The following is a 17,606-nucleotide window of genomic DNA, read 5'->3' on the forward strand; positions in this document are numbered from 1 at the left end:
TTTATGATTTCCTATAACATATTCCCATCTGTTTCCACTCCTCAAAGTTGAGCATCTTGAGCTTTCTACATGCATTGTCTACAGTCCCTTTTTCTTATTCAAATCTCCATGCATTGCAGTCCACCTTCTTCCCCAATAAGAAACTACCTTCTTTTTTATTTTATTTTATTATTTTTTTTTATTATACTTTAAGTTCTAGGGTACATGTGCATAACGTGCAGGTTTGTTACATATGTATACTTGTGCCATGTTGGTGTGCTGCACCCATCAACTCGTCAGCACCCATCAATTCATCATTTATATCAGAAACTACTTTCATGCAAATTTCCAGTGACTGCCTGGATTCAAAGTGCAATGTACATATTTAATCACTCTTCTTCTTTCCCTTCTCTATGACTTCTCTGTTCACTTCTCATGATGTCATTAAAAAACAGCACCTTGGAACCCACCCAGCCCTTGATTTCCAAGACACTATTTTCTATGATTTGGGTTTTTTGTTGTTTTTCTGCTTAATATTATCTTTGATTTGTTCCCCAACATTCCCTAAGGATAAATGTTTTGTTCTTCTAACCTTAGTTTTTTGTCTGGTAATTATTTACATTTTCTCTGGCTTTAAGTAAAATGTGTATACTAATGATTTCACATCTTTTTTAACAGTCTAGAATTTTTTCCAAAATGTATAACTGTATTTCCAAATTCCTGCCATACTTCAACACTTGGAAGTCACATTCCATATTCATGCTTAAATTCAGCATGGCTAACATTGAACTCGTCTTCTCCAATCCTGTTGCTCTTTCAATTGTCTTCATCTTGGGTAATTGCATCATTTACTCATCTAAGTTGAAAACGATCCTCAATACTCTTTTTACCAAATCCTTCCCTCAACCATATAAAGAATATAAAGTCAAATGACCTGGCCTCAAGGGAACATATAAGCAGTCATGTGATAGACAGTTTGCTTTAATATCCCAATCACATAAAGTATCTTTATTCTTGAACTAGGAAGAGACACAAAGTCCAATATATCCTCCTATATATATATATACACACACACACACACACACACATATATATAATGAATTGAGTGGCCAAATAAGTTGTAAATGAATAAATGATGCATAATATTGGAGAATAGCTCCTTGTGTTAGATAAGACAGTTATTTTTTTATTTTCCAACTTTTATTTTAGGTGAACATGTACTATGTGAACAGTGCATAGGTGAACATGTACTATGGTGGTTTGCTGCCCAGATCATCCTATCACCTAGCTATTAAGCCCAGCATCTATTAGCTATTCTTCCTGATTTACCCCTCCTCTCACCTCCCCACCCTCCAACAAGCCCCAGTGAGTGTTGCTCCCCACTATGCGTCCATGTGTTCTCATCATTCAGCTCCCACTTATAAGTGACAACATATGGTATTTGGTTTTCTGTTCCTGTGTTAGTTTGCTGAGGATAATGGTTTCCAGCTTTATCCATGTCCCTGCAAAGGACATGATCTTGTTCCTTTTATGGCTGCATAGTATTCCATGTTGTATATGTACCATATTTTCTTTATTCAGTCTATCACTGATGGACATTCCATGTCTTTGCTATTGTGAATAGTGCTGTGTGAACATACACGTGCATGTTTGTTTATGACAGAATGATTTATATTCCTTTGGGTATAGACCCAGTAATGGGATTGCTGGATCAAATGGTATTTCTGCCTCCAGGTCTTTGGGGAATCACCACACTGTTTTCCACAATGGTTGAACTAATTTACACACCCACCAACAGTGCAAAAGCATTCCTTTTTTCTCAACAACCTCAAAAACATTGGCTGTGTTTTGACTTTTTGATAATAGCCATTCTGATTTGTGTGAGATGCTATCTCATTGTGGTTTTGATTTGCATTTCTCTAATGATCAATAATGCTGAGTTTTCTTTCATATGTTTCTTGGAAACATATATTGAAAAGAGAATTTCAAAATCTCAAATGTACCAATTATTGTTTATCCCAAGCCTATAGTTTCTCCTAAAGGACAACCTTTACATCTCCAATTGATGTAATTTTAAATCATATTTAGACCCACATGATCCAGCCTGTGCCACAGATTGAACTAAATAAAAATGGATAAATCATCCAAAGGCAGCTAATCCTCAGATGTAACAGTCATCTATGATGTCTAGCATGGAAGTGAGATTAGCCAATATGATTATCAGGTTTGAACCTGACTTGTCAAATGAAGGCATCAAGATATTTAATAGATGCTGAAACCGAACAGTCATTGGAAAGAGAATACAGAGTGAGGGGATGGTTGTAAAGGGCTTGATAAACTGAACCTATAAGAGTATCAAAATTATAAGTAAGAAAAGTAATGAGATAGAGAAAAATACAAAGAGGGTAAAAATGCTCAATGGTAAACACAGGAGTATGGAAATGTCCAACTATGTCTCAGTTATTTAAAAAAGTTACCAATTATAATATCTATGTACAGCTCCATTCTAATAATCTGTTTTTGTGTCCAGCTTTTTCTGGCTTCTCCATTTATATGTGTTCCCAATAACCCTATAGTCTCCCAAATTAATTAAGACATAGCTTCTTGAAACAAACAAATAAATGAACAAACAAAAAAGCCATACATTTTAGGCATCTGAACACACAGTTGCTGACTAATGCTTTATTTATATAAAATATAGAAAAAAGTTAACTTTCTAAAAAACAAAAATTGTATTTTTATAAAAATTGTCACCCATTATCATTAAACAGTATTTTAAGCATAGATTTTTTTTCATTAACTGAAGAAAAATTACAGAGAAATCAGTTAACTCCCATTACTTCCTTTTTCTAAGTGACATGAAAGTCTGCACACAGAACTTTAACTTTTTAACCTGAAAGATAGTCTCTTCATTCTTTTCATTTAACAGAAAACAACTAAAGCTCTTGATATAGCCAGAGGGAAAAAAAAAAATACTGTGAATGCCAGTGTTCACTATGAAAATCTTGCTTTAAGGTACAAAGATATCAAAGATCAGTATCATGTAGCCAATATAATTTATAAAACGTTGCATTCACAATTTTGTAAGGAACAGAAATTCTTATGATCCATTCACCTAGTATATCACACCAGACTGAATATTTCTTCCAGTAATGTCTGTGTATTTAAGTATTGGGATACCTAAAATAAAACAAACACAAATGAATATCTGCTGTTTATACACTTTAAAAAATCAAGGAACAAATGCTTCTTATGTTGGATACAAATTCCATTGTATACATATGTGATATCCTGTTCCATGACACAACTGGGTGGGCTCAGGGAATTATACAATAGGTTGTAATCATTTTATCTGGGTGCTCTGATTCACTGGGTCAATGTTATTTTTTTTTCACATGAGAACTCTTTACAGCAGTAAAGCACCAAATGCCCTCCTCTCTCCTGACTAAAATACAAGGTATTTACACTGTAGGCCATATGTTATCCTTTTCACAGAAAGAAAAACATACAAAGTTTAGATCTTCCAGAAATAAATGGTACAATTCCATGTCCTAGCTACTGTATCTTTGGAGCCTAGGAGGTCTTGCCCTCATCCAATCACTGATAGTTTGCTAACTTCTTCTGAAGCTAGCATTATGACTGAAGTTACTAGCATTATGACTAAAGTTACTGTGCCAGATACTGTAATAAGTATCCAAGAGGTCTGGGGGGGTGGGTGGGTGGGAACTTTAGCCCTAGAAACAGTTTATTTGAGCTATTCTATCCCTTCTAGTCTCTTCATACCACCCCTTGGCAAATGGTATACTTATTTTATGATTACAAGCTATCTTACATCTCAAGGAAATTTCTTCTCCAAGCTTTTATGTGCTTTAAAATTTTTCTCCATTTCTAAGCTCCTCTCTCTCCATACTCACCTCCCAAAATACAAAGTACATTCTTATATTTCATTATCCACTTGTCCTTAGGGTGAAATTATCAGGCCATGTGGGTTGGAGCAGCTGCTTTTTATACATTTGGAGGACATTTTTTAAATTAATAGGTCCTGAAAACCCTCAAATTACAGCACACAGTAATCCTTTTTACCACGCTTAGCTAACTCAAATATTAAAGAAATAGATGATAAAGAATGAAAAATTATTTTTGTTTTGTTTTGTTTTTTTTTTTTAAGGAAATGAATCTTTTTCTGCTTCAGATAAGGTAACTACATGTTATGGTTAATTTCCTATCTTATTTAATTTTTGAACGTATGTATTTCTGGGACAATGACTGAACATCTCACTGGAAAATAATAAATAAATATAATAGAACAAATTATATTTTTCCAACTATCAGATAAATAAAATTACGAAACATGCATGGCTGTCATAACACAAATGAGAGTGAAATAATTATAGGTTCAGAAAGAATGAACACTAGCATACTAATTTTATGTTTATTTAAGGTGTATTTAGAAAAAACGACCAGAAAGTTAAAGGTACACGTTTCCGGATATTATTTGCTTGTGATGATTTCAAAGTAAATCATCCTTTCCCATATATGTTTTTTTATTTTATTTTATTTTTTTTTTATTATACTTTAAGTTCTAGGGTACATGTGCATAACGTGCAGGTTTGTTACATATGTATACTTATGCCATGTTGGTGTGCTGCACCCATCAACTCGTCAGCACCCATCAATTCATCATTTATATCATGTATAACTCCCCAATGCAATCCCTCCCTCCTCCCCCCTCCCCCCTCCCCCCTCCCCATGATAGGCCCCAGTGCGTGATGTTCCCCTTCCCGAGTCCAAGTGATCTCATTGTTCAGTTCCCACCTATGAGTGAGAACATGCGGTGTTTGGTTTTCTGTTCTTGTGATAGTTTGCTAAGAATGATGGTTTCCAGCTGCATCCATGTCCCTACAAAGGACGCAAACTCATCCTTTTTTATGGCTGCATAGTATTCCATGGTGTATATGTGCCACATTTTCTTAATCCAGTCTGTCACAGATGGACATTTGGGTTGATTCCAAGTCTTTGCTATTGTGAATAGTGCCGCAATAAACATACGTGTACATGTGTCTTTGTAGTAGAATAATTTATAATCCTTTGGGTATATACCCAGTAGTGGGATGGCTGGGTCATATGGTACATCTAGTTCTAGATCCTTGAGGAATTGCCATACTGTTTTCCATAATGGTTGAACTAGTTTACAATCCCACCAACAGTGTAAAAGTGTTCCTATTTCTCCACATCCTCTCCAGCACCTGTTGTTTCCTGACTTCTTAATGATTGCCATTCTAACTGGTGTGAGATGGTATCTCATTGTGGTTTTGATTTGCATTTCTCTGATGGCGAGTGATGATGAGCATTTTTTCATGTGTCTGTTGGCTGTATGAATATCTTCTTTTGAGAAATGTCTGTTCATATCCTTTCCCCACTTTTTGATGGGGTTGTTTGTTTTTTTCTCGTATATTTGTTTGAGTTCTTTGTAGATTCTGGATATTAGCCCTTTGTCAGATGAGTAGGTTGCAAAAATTTTCTCCCATTCTGTAGGTTGCCTGTTCACTCTGATGGTAGTTTCTTTTGCTGTGCAAAAGCTCTTTAGTTTAATTAGATCCCATTTGTCAATTTCTGCTTTTGCTGCCGTTGCTTTTGGTGTTTTAGACATGAAGTCCTTGCCCATGCCTATGTCCTGAATGGTACTACCTAGATTTTCTTCTAGGGTTTTTATGGTATTAGGTCTAACATTTAAGTCTCTAATCCATCTTGAATTAATCTTCGTATAAGGGGTAAGGAAAGGATCCAGTTTCAGCTTTCTACTTATGGCTAGCCAATTTTTCCAGCACCATTTATTAAATAGGGAATCCTTTCCCCATTTCTTGTTTCTCTCAGGTTTGTCAAAGATCAGATGGCTGTAGATGTGCGGTATTATTTCTGAGGACTCTGTTCTGTTCCATTGGTCTATATCTCTGTTTTGGTACCAGTACCATGCTGTTTTGGTTACTGTAGCCTTGTAGTACAGTTTGAAGTCAGGTAGCGTGACGCCTCCAGCTTTGTCCTTTTGACTTAGGATTGTCTTGGCAATGCGGGCTCTTTTTTGGTTCCATATGAACTTTAAAGCGGTTTTTTCCAATTCTGTGAAGAAACTCATTGGTAGCTTGATGGGGATGGCATTGAATCTATAAATAACCTTGGGGAGTATGGCCATTTTCACGATATTGATTCTTCCTATCCATGAGCATGGTATGTTCTTCCATTTGTTTGTGTCCTCTTTTATTTCACTGAGCAGTGGTTTGTAGTTCTCCTTGAAGAGGTCCTTGACATCCCTTGTAAGATGGATTCCTAGGTATTTTATTCTCTTTGAAGCAATTGTGAATGGAAGTTCATTCCTGATTTGGCTCTCTGCTTGTCTGTTACTGGTGTATAAGAATGCTTGTGATTTTTGCACATTAATTTTGTATCCTGAGACTTTGCTGAAGTTGCTTATCAGCTTAAGGAGATTTTGGGCTGAGACGATGGGGTTTTCTAAATATACAATCATGTCATCTGCAAACAGGGACAATTTGACTTCTTCTTTTCCTAACTGGATACCCTTGATTTCTTTCTCTTGCCTGATTGCCCTAGCCAGAACTTCCAACACTATGTTGAATAGGAGTGGTGAGAGAGGGCATCCCTGTCTTGTGCCAGTTTTCAAAGGGAATTTTTCCAGTTTTTGCCCATTCAGTATGATATTAGCTGTGGGTTTGTCATAAATAGCTCTTATTATTTTGAGGTACGTTCCATCAATACCGAATTTATTGAGCGTTTTTAGCATGAAGGGCTGTTGAATTTTGTCAAAAGCCTTTTCTGCATCTATTGAGACAATCATGTGGTTCTTGTCTTTGGTTCTGTTTATATGCTGGATTACGTTTATTGATTTGCGAATGTTGAACCAGCCTTGCATCCCAGGGATGAAGCCCACTTGATCATGGTGGATAAGCTTTTTGATGTGCTGCTGAATCCGGTTTGCCAGTATTTTATTGAGAATTTTTGCATCAATGTTCATCAGGGATATTGGTCTAAAATTCTCTTTTTTTGTTGTGTCTCTGCCAGGCTTTGGTATCAGGATGATGTTGGCCTCATAAAATGAGTTAGGGAGGATTCCCTCTTTTTCTATTGATTGGAATAGTTTCAGAAGGAATGGTACCAGCTCCTCCTTGTACCTCTGGTAGAATTCAGCTGTGAATCCATCTGGTCCTGGACTTTTTTTGGTGGGTAGGCTATTAATTGTTGCCTCAATTTCAGAGCCTGCTATTGGTCTATTCAGGGATTCAACTTCTTCCTGGTTTAGCCTTGGGAGAGTGTAAGTGTCCAGGAAATTATCCATTTCTTCTAGATTTTCTAGTTGATTTGCGTAGAGGCGTTTATAGTATTCTCTGATGGTAGCTTGTATTTCTGTGGGGTCAGTGGTGATATCCCCTTTATCATTTTTTATTGCATCTATTTGATTCCTCTCTCTTTTCTTCTTTATTAGCCTTGCTAGCGGTCTGTGAATTTTGTTGATCTTTTCAAAAAACCAACTCCTGGATTCATTGATTTTTTGGAGGGTTTTTTGTGTCTCTAGCTCCTTCAGTTCTGCTCTGATCTTAGTTATTTCTTGCCTTCTGCTAGCTTTTGAATGTGTTTGCTCTTGCCTCTCTAGTTCTTTTAATTGTGATGTTAGAGTGTCAATTTTAGATCTTTCCTGCTTTCTCTTGTGGGCATTTAGTGCTATAAATTTCCCTCTACACACTGCTTTAAATGTGTCCCAGAGATTCTGGTATGTTGTATCTTTGTTCTCATTGGTTTCAAAGAACATCTTTATTTCTGCTTTCATTTCGTTATGTACCCAGTAGTCATTCAGGAGCAGGTTGTTCAGTTTCCATGTAGTTGAGTGGTTTTGATTGAGTTTCTTAGTCCTGAGTTCTAGTTTGATTGCACTGTGGTCTGAGAGACAGTTTGTTATAATTTCTGTTCTTTTACATTTGCTGAGGAGTGCTTTATTTCCAATTATGTGGTCAATTTTGGAATAAGTGCGATGTGGTGCTGAGAAGAATGTATATTCTGTTGATTTGGGGTGGAGAGTTCTATAGATGTCTATTAGGTCCGCTTGGTGCAGAGATGAGTTCAATTCCTGGATATCCTTGTTAACTTTCTGTCTCGTTGATCTGTCTAATGTTGACAGCGGAGTGTTGAAGTCTCCCATTATTATTGTATGGGAGTCTAAGTCTCTTTGTAAGTCTCTAAGGACTTGCTTTATGAATCTGGGTGCTCCTGTATTGGGTCCATATATATTTAGGAGAGTTAGCTCTTCCTGTTGAATTGATCCCTTTACCATTATGTAATGGCCTTCTTTGTCTCTTTTGATCTTTGATGGTTTAAAGTCTGTTTTATCAGAAACTAGGATTGCAACCCCTGCTTTTTTTTGTTCTCCATTTGCTTGGTAGATCTTCCTCCATCCCTTTATTTTGAGCCTATGTATGTCTCTGCATGTGAGATGGGTCTCCTGAATACAGCAGACTGATGGGTCTTGACTCTTTATCCAGTTTGCCAGTCTGTGTCTTTTAATTGGAGCATTTAGTCCATTTACATTTAAGGTTAATATTGTTATGTGTGAACTTGATCCTGCCATTATGATATTAACTGGTTATTTTGCTCGTTAGTTGATGCAGTTTCTTCCTAGCCTCGATGGTCTTTACATTTTGGCATGTTTTTGCGATGGCTGGTACCGGTTGTTCCTTTCCATGTTTAGGGCTTCCTTCAGGGTCTCTTGTAAGGCAGGCCTGGTGGTGACAAAATCTCTAAGCATTTGCTTATCTGTAAAGGATTTTATTTCTCCTTCACTTATGAAACTTAGTTTGGCTGGATATGAAATTCTGGGTTGAAAATTCTTTTCTTTAAGAACGTTGAATATTGGCCCCCACTCTCTTCTGGCTTGTAGAGTTTCTGCCGAGAGATCTGCTGTTAGTCTGATGGGCTTCCCTTTGTGGGTAACCCGACCTTTCTCTCTGGCTGCCCTTAAGATTTTTTCCTTCATTTCAACTTTGGTGAATCTGGCAATTATGTGTCTTGGAGTTGCTCTTCTGGAGGAGTATCTTTGTGGCGTTCTCTGTATTTCCTGAATTTGAATGTTGGCCTGCCCTACTAGGTTGGGGAAGTTCTCCTGGATGATTTCCTGAAGAGTGTTTTCCAACTTGGTTCCATTTTCCCCCTCACTTTCAGGCACCCCAATCAGACGTAGATTTGGTCTTTTTACGTAATCCCATACTTCTTGCAGGCTTTGTTCATTTCTTTTTCTTCTTTTTTCTTTTGCTTTCTCTTCTCGCTTCATTTCATTCATTTGATCTTCAATCGCTGATACTCTTTCTTCCAGTTGATCGAGTCGGTTACTGAAGCTTGTGCATTTGTCACGTATTTCTCGTGTCATGGTTTTCATCTCTGTCATTTCGTTTATGATCTTCTCTGCATTAATTAGTCTAGCTGTCAATTCTTCCACTCTTTTTTCAAGATTTTTAGTTTCTTTGCGCTGGGTACGTAATTCCTCCTTTAGCTCTGATAAGTTTGATGGACTGAAGCCTTCTTCTCTCCTCTCGTCCAAGTCATTCTCTGACCAGCTTTGATCCGTTGCTGGCGATGGGCTGCGCTCCTTTGCAGGGGTAGATGCGCTCTTATTTTTTGAATTTCCATCTTTTCTGCCCTGCTTCTTCCCCATCTTTGTGGTTTTATCTGTCTCTGGTCTTTGATGGTGGTGACGTACTGATGGGGTTTTGGTATAGGTGTCCTTCCTGTTTGATAGTTTTCCTTCTGACAGTCAGAAGGACTGTCTGTTGGTCTGTTGGAGATTGCTTGAGGTCCACTCCAGACCCTGTTTGCCTGGGTATCAGCAGCAGAGGTTGCCGAAGATAGAATATTGCTGAACAGCGAGTGTACCTGTCTGATTCTTCCTTTGAAAGTTTCCTCTCAGGGGTGTACACCACCCTGTGAGGTGTGGGGTGTCAGACTGCCCCTAGTGGGGGATTTCTCCCAGCTAGGCTACTCAGGGGTCAGGGACACACCTGAGCAGGCAGTCTGTCCGTTCTCAGATCTCAACCTCCACGTTGGGAGATCCACGGCTCTCCCCAAAGCTGTCAGACAGAGTCGTTCGCGTCTGCACCGGCTCCCGCTACTTCCCCTGTTGGTCTTCAGCTGTGCGCTGTCCCCAGAGGTGGAGACTACAGAGACAGGCAGGCTTCCTTGAGCTGCTGTGAGCTCCACCCAGTTCGAGCTTCCCAGCGGCTTTGTTTACCTACTTAAGCCTCAGCAATGGCGGGCGCCCCTCCCCCAGCCTCGCTGCTGCCTTGGGGATAGATCGCAGCAGACTGCTGTGTTAGCAGTGAGGGAGGCTTCGTGGGCGTGGGACCCTCCCGGCCAGGTGTGGGATATATTCTCCTGGTGTGCCTGTATGCTTACAGCGCAGTATTGGGGTGGGAGTTACCCGATTTTCCAGGTGTTGTGTGTCTCAGTTCCCCTGGCTAGGAAAACGGATCCCCTTCCCCCTTGCGCTTCCAGGTGAGGCGATGCCTCGCCCTGCTTCAGCTCTCGCTGGTCAGGCTGCAGCAGCTGACCAGCACCGATTGTCCGGCACTCCCTAGTGAGATGACCCCAGTACCTCAGTTGAAAATGCAGAAATCACCGGTCTTCTGTGTCGCTCGCGCTGGGAGTTGGAGACTGGAGCTGTTCCTATTCGGCCATCTTGCTCCGCCCCACCCATATATGTTTTTATAGTCAGCATGAATTTTGGATAAAAGCTCTGATATAATGAAATGACTTTTAAACTTTTAGAAACTAACCTTTCGGAGTCACTGTCAGGAAGTACGGGTAGCTGTTAGAGTCTTTGTGCACCAGTCTGTGAGAAAGAAAATTCTTATTTCCATCAAGGAACAGATAAAAATCTTAAAATATTTCCCATGAAATGCTTTAATGATTTCAACTGTCAACCCAGAAGAAGGTATTCAGAAGAAATTGTGGAAAGTAAATGTTTTATGAAACACAAGGAAGAATACAAAACAACTCTAATTAACATGCATAAGTGCTTAATAGCCACTGTGCATAAGGCAAGTTCATGTAATGATTGGATAGTTATTCATACATTTGATCAATCATGCTTTTCTCATAATAAATAGAAATCCTTATTGTTGATTGAGTAATCTGGTTATAATATTGGCATAAATGGTAATCCATATATTAAATGAAAAGAAACAACTTAATTAAGCTACTATTACTCAGAGCTTTTTGAGGTCACAGGTCTTTTTATTTGCCAACCATATTTGTTAGTCAAAGAGGAAAATAACATTTTTAAATATGAAAGCAACATTTGTTTTTCCCAAGGAACTACACGAAAAAAAGAAAAGCCCTCTGATAGCAATGTGTAATGAGAGAGAGAGAGAGACAGAGAGAGAGTGACAGAGTGAGCAAGAGTGAACTAAAACACTTATTTAGATAAGGCACAGTACTTGAAAATACAGTCGTATTGCTAAACTATGGGGATATGTTCTAAGAAATGTATCATTAAGCAATTCTGTAATCGTGCAAATATCATAGAGTGTACTTACAAAATTTAGATAGTTTAGCCTACTATATACCCAGGCTATACGGTAGAACCTATCGCTCCCTGACTACTATCCTGTAGGTCATGTTACTGTACTGAATACTGTAGACAATTATAATACAATGGTAAGTATTTGTGTATTTAAACATATGTACATCTAGAAAAGATATCATAAAAATATGGCATAAAAGATATCATAAAAATTGTGGCATAAAAGATAAAAAATGGTACACCTGTGTATTAGGTTATTCTTGTGTTGCTATAAAGGAATACTTGAGACTGGGTAATTTATAAAGAAAAGAAGTTTAATTGGCTCCCAGCTCTGCAGGCTGTACAAGCTGGCATCTGCTCAGGCTTTGGGGAGACCTCAGAGAGGTATTACTCATATAGAAGGTGAAGCAGGAGCCAACATGCCACATGGTAAGAGTAGGAGCAGAGAGAGGGCTAGGGGAGGAACTATGCACTTTTAAATAGTTCTTGCAAGAACTCACTCGCTATTGCGAGGACAGCACCAAGCCATGATGTTTCTGCCCCCGATGACCCAAACGCCTCTCACCAGGCACCACCTCCAACACTGGGGACATGGGATTTGGGTGGGCAAACATCCAAACCATATCTGCCTCATAGGGAACTTACCATGAATGGAGCTTACCGGACTGGAAGTTGCTGTGTGGGTGAGTTGGAGAGTAAGTGGTGAGTGAATATGAAGGCCTAGGATGTTACTATACACTACTGTAGATTTAAAACACTATATACTTAGACTAAACTAAATTTATGAAAAATATTTTTCTTCAATAATAAATTAAACAGCTTACTGTAACTATTTACTTTATAAACTTTACAATTTTTTTAACTTTTGACTCTTTTGTAATAACACAGCATAAAACATAAACACATTGTACAGCTGTTCAAAATATTTTCTTTTTTGTGTTCTTACTCTATAAGCTTTTATCATTTAAAAATTTTTTGTTGAAAATGAAGACAAAACCTCACACATTACACTAGGCTTACACAGGGTCAGGATCATCCACATCACTGTCTTTGACTTCCACAGCTTGTCTCACTAGAAGGTTTTCAGGGACAATAACAGGCATAGAATTCTCTTTCCCTATGATGACAATGTCTTTTTCTGGAATATCTCCTGAAAGACCTATGTGAGGCTGTTTTACAGTTAATGTATTTTTAGAAAGTAGGACTACACTCTATAATAATGATAAAAAGTACAATTTAGCAAATGCACAAACCAGTAACATAATGGTTTATTATCAAGTATTAGGTACTATATTATAAGTGTATGTGCTATTATTTTATACGGACTGGTGGCATAGTAGGTTTGTTTATAGCAGTATCACCACAGACATATAAATTTGATGTGCTACAATGTTACTGTGGCTACAGTGTCACTAGGTGATAGGAATTTTTCAGCTCCATTATAATCCATGGAAACAGGATCTTACATATGGTCCCTCATTGACTGAAACTTTGCTGTGCAGTGCATGACTATATTAATGAATATACTAATTGCTCCCCCTAGAAAATGTGCTTTGTCTATGTTGCTATTAATAGCAATCTTGCCTTAAAAATCTGTGTTAAAGAAGCCTCTCTTGAATTTAATAAGGTTGGGGGCCCATAATACAAGAATCTGAAATCAAAAATGCTCCAAAATTTTGGAGCATTTGACATGACAATCAAATAATATATTCGTTGGAACATTTTGGATTGGATTTACAGATTTGGGATGCTAAGCTAGTAAGTATAATACACATATTCCAAAATATAAAAACAAAAATCTAAGATCTGAATCACGTCTGGTTCCAAGCATTTCGGATAAAGGACACTCCACAGATACAATGATTAGTCCTATGAACTCTATACTAAGGAGGAGTTATTTGAAATTTTTAAAAGTTTGCACTTCTAGATATACAGATATAGGGTTATAACACAAAGCAAAAGTATCGTAATGACATAGTGTCTTTTAACAAAAATTTCATCTCAAAATCAGACTATATTAGCTTAGCACCAAAACCTTTCTGCCTCACCCTTCTGGGTAGTGCTATGTTTCCTTATTTAAAAATGTTTTTTGACCTTATCTCATAAAGTCATGTTAAGATATTCTCAATGAAAAAATGATTTCACAACTATTTATTTTTGATAACCTTTATGCATTTGATATTACCTGCTTCCTTGCAATTTTGTTTTATCAAAACAGTTTATATGAACCTACGATCAATATTTACATTCAGCAAAGTTTTACATACTTCATTTTAGATGAAATCAATTTGGTCATTTGGCATTTACTTCCAAGGCACATTTTGTAACATTAGCTGAAGATGTGTTTTATTGCCCTTCAATAACTAGATATAAACTGTCACACATTTGAAAATTCATCCTAATTATGTTAAGAGTTATATCTTTTTAGTTTCTAGATGCTACTTCACAAATATACTGTAAAAGTTAATAAAGTATATGGTTTTTTTTTTTTTTTTTTTTTTTTTTGAGACGGAGTCTCGCTCTGCCGCCCAGGCTGGAGTGCAGTGGCTGGATCTCAGCTCACTGCAAGCTCCGCCTCCCGGGTTCACGCCATTCTCCTGCCTCAGCCTCCCAAGTAGCTGGGACTACAGGCGCCCGCCAGGTCGCCCGGCTAGTTTTTTGTATTTTTTTTAGTAGAGACGGGGTTTCACCATGTTAGCCAAGATGGTCTCGATCTCCTGACCTCGTGATCCGCCCGTCTCGGCCTCCCAAAGTGCTGGGATTACAGGCTTGAGCCACCGCGCCCGGCCCAAGTATATGGTTTTAAGGTCAAAATATTAAACTACATATCTAGATATGTGTATGACATATATGTATTAACTGTAAAGCACTTTACAAATGTAATTATTAGTATCATATTTCCTACTCATCAAAAAAATCAAAATGGTTGCATACTTCAACTTCAATTTGCTTTAATATTCTGAAGAAATTTTAAGAGAACAAATTTATTGTAGTATCTCTTCAATAGTTCTCTAAACTTTAGTGAGTCCAAAATATACCCAGCAGGCATCTTAAAATGCATATCTCCAGACCAGACTCATAGACATTTAGATAAGCCTGTCGTCTATGGGAGTAATAAATCTTCATTCCTAACAAAAATTATAAGAGAATTGAGCTATAGACATCCATGGACCTTAGAGTATCACACAAGAATACCAAATACATTTTCTAAAAAAGTATGTTTTTTAGTTAAAGAAACTTATCCAAAGCTCAGAAATGATATATTAAGAACTATTCCTAGCATAATATAAATTCTATGAAATATGTCAAGCACATTTGTAAACATAAAAGGAATGAAATAACCTGTGTGTGGTATGCTGTTCATTTAATCCTCAACTTCTAATTATTTATAATCTTGTTTTAAAGAACTGTACATGTACGAGAAGGAATTATAGCACAGTGCAAGATGATACAAAATGGAGTGCTAACTTGGATATGATTAGGGAATAAATTACATTATATGCACAATAAATATGCTTGATTTACATTAACTTTGAATAATCAGTGAAGATTCCATAAATAGAAATTGATCTGGACTTCAAATAGCTGAATGGCTTTCCGTAGAAGAAGAAAAATGAAAAAAGTGGGCCCGACGTGAAAGAGATGAAAAGAAAAGGCTTTCCACAAGAACTAGAAAAAAGTAGAGTAAAAGAAACTATGGCTTGGAGCTAGAAAGATCACTAGTCTGTGAACACATGAAGCCATTCAGACAGAAAAGAAGTTCACTAATTACAAAAGACTATTACAAGTCTTACAGAGACCATGTAAACAGAGTACATATTAACATATCTGAAATGATGGACAGCATTTGCGTATCTAAACATACATACATCTAAAAACGATACCATAGAAATAATAATCATTTGACTTTAGGGGCTTAATTTGCCTCTGACTTTATATACAATTTTCCTCTGATTTTAATAATGTGAGAAAACCTTTGAATGCAGAAAACAACAACAAATTAGAATACTTTTCTAGTATTCATTGACTTTAAGAGTTAATGGATTAGTTAACTGACACCTTCCCAGATCTATTGTAGAGATTCTACCTTGAGCAGTTTTTAAAACATAAGCCTTGAAGAAATATGCCTTTAAAAGTAAAGCTTACAAGGCTGCGTTTGGCTGGAATGCTCTAAAGCAGTGGTTTTCAAAGTAAGGACAAAGGGGCTTTTTTCCATTACCTCAGGAAGCATTTTCTTCTTTTTTTTTGAGATGGAGTCTCACTCTGTCACCCAGGCTGGAGTGCAGTGACTGGATCTCAGCTCACTGCAAGCTCCGCCTCCCAGGTTCACGCCATTTTCCTGCCTCAGCCTCCTAAGCAGCTGGGACTACAGGCGCCCGCCACCTCGCCCAGCTAGTGTTTTTGTATTTTTTTTTTTTTTTTTTTTTTTTTTTTTTTTTTTTTGAGACGGAGTCTTGCTCTGTCGCCCGGGCTGGAGTGCAGTGGCTGGATCTCAGCTCACTGCAAGCTCCGCCTCCCGGGTTTATGCCATTCTCCTGCCTCAGCCTCCCGCGTAGCTGGGACTATAGGCGCCCGCCACCTCGCCCGGCTAGTTTTTTTTTTTGTATTTTTTAGTAGAGACGGGGTTTCACTGTGTTAGCCAGGATGGTCTCGATCTCCTGACCTCGTGATCCACCCATCTCGGCCTCCCAAAGTGCTGGGATTACAGGCTTGAGCCACCGCGCCCAGCCCAGGAAGCATTTTCTATTGCTAGTGATATGGTTTGGCTGTGTCTCCATCCAAATCACATCTTCACATCTTGAATTGTAGCTCCCATAATTCCCATGTGGTGTGGGAGGTACCCTATGTGAGGTAAGGAATCATGGGGGCGGGTTTTTCCCGTGTTGATTTTGTGATAGGCTTACACGATATGATGGTTTTATAAAGAGGAGTTCCTCTGCAAACGCTCTCTGTTTGCCTGCAGCCATTTAAGACGTGATTTTTCACCTCCTTTGCGGTCCGCCATGACTGTGAGGCCTCCCCAGCCATGTGGAACTGAGTCAGTTCCATTTAAACTTCTTTCCGTTATAAATTACCAAGCTTTGAGTATGTTATTATTAGCAGCATGAGAGCAGACTAATACAGCTAGTAATATTTAAATACCACAATTTTTAAAACCCAAAATCTCTACCTTTATGTTAGTTACATAAACTGACAACTTTTAAAAAGATTTTTATTTAAAACATCTTAAACCTGGAATTTCATTATCAACAACGCTACTGAGTTGTGACTCTCCCAGTGGATATTGCAAAGTATAGAGAGTATGTGAAGATATTAGGCAAGGTCCCTGCTCTTGGGGGATTAAAAGATAAAATATATAAATTAGTTCTCAGTTATCTTTTCATCTCCATGTTTTGGCAAAAAGTAGTCACTTAATAAATATTTATTGAATGAATAAATGGTGACTAGAAAGACCAATAACAAATACAAAGTAGCACAACCCAAGTGTAACTAAATTATAGATTCTATAATTAGTCATTCTATCTAAGCTGTCACTACTAGCCTCAGGAAAGTAATGTAAGGTATGCTAGACTCCAAAGGAGGCAAAGGTCTTAGATCAATGGCAGAAAGAGATGAGAATTTTAAGGGAACCTCTACAGGCAAGAGAGTTCAAACAGCCAGCCAATATGGCTGGAGCAAAGAGTGTACTAAGGAAAGAGGTGGAAAATAAATTCAGTGTGTTCCCTAAAACCATCTAAATATGTTACCAAAAAGCAGTTACAGACAGTCCCCAATTTATGAGCTCACCTTACAATTTTTTGACTTTATGACGGTGCAACGGCTATATGCATTCAGTTGGGACCATACTTCCAGTACCCATACAACCACTCTGAATTTCATTTTCAGTACAATAGTCAATAGATTACATGAGGTATTCAGCACTTTATTATAAAATAGGCTTTGTGTTAGATGATTTTGCCTAACTTTAGGCTAATGTAAGTGTTCTGAACACGTTTAAGGTAAGCTAAGCTAAGCTATGATGTTTTCTAGGCTGAGTGTAACAAATGCA

The sequence above is a fragment of the Rhinopithecus roxellana genome, chromosome 14 (assembly GCF_007565055.1).
Source record: "Rhinopithecus roxellana isolate Shanxi Qingling chromosome 14, ASM756505v1, whole genome shotgun sequence".
In the NCBI taxonomy this organism is placed as follows: Eukaryota; Metazoa; Chordata; class Mammalia; order Primates; family Cercopithecidae; genus Rhinopithecus; species Rhinopithecus roxellana.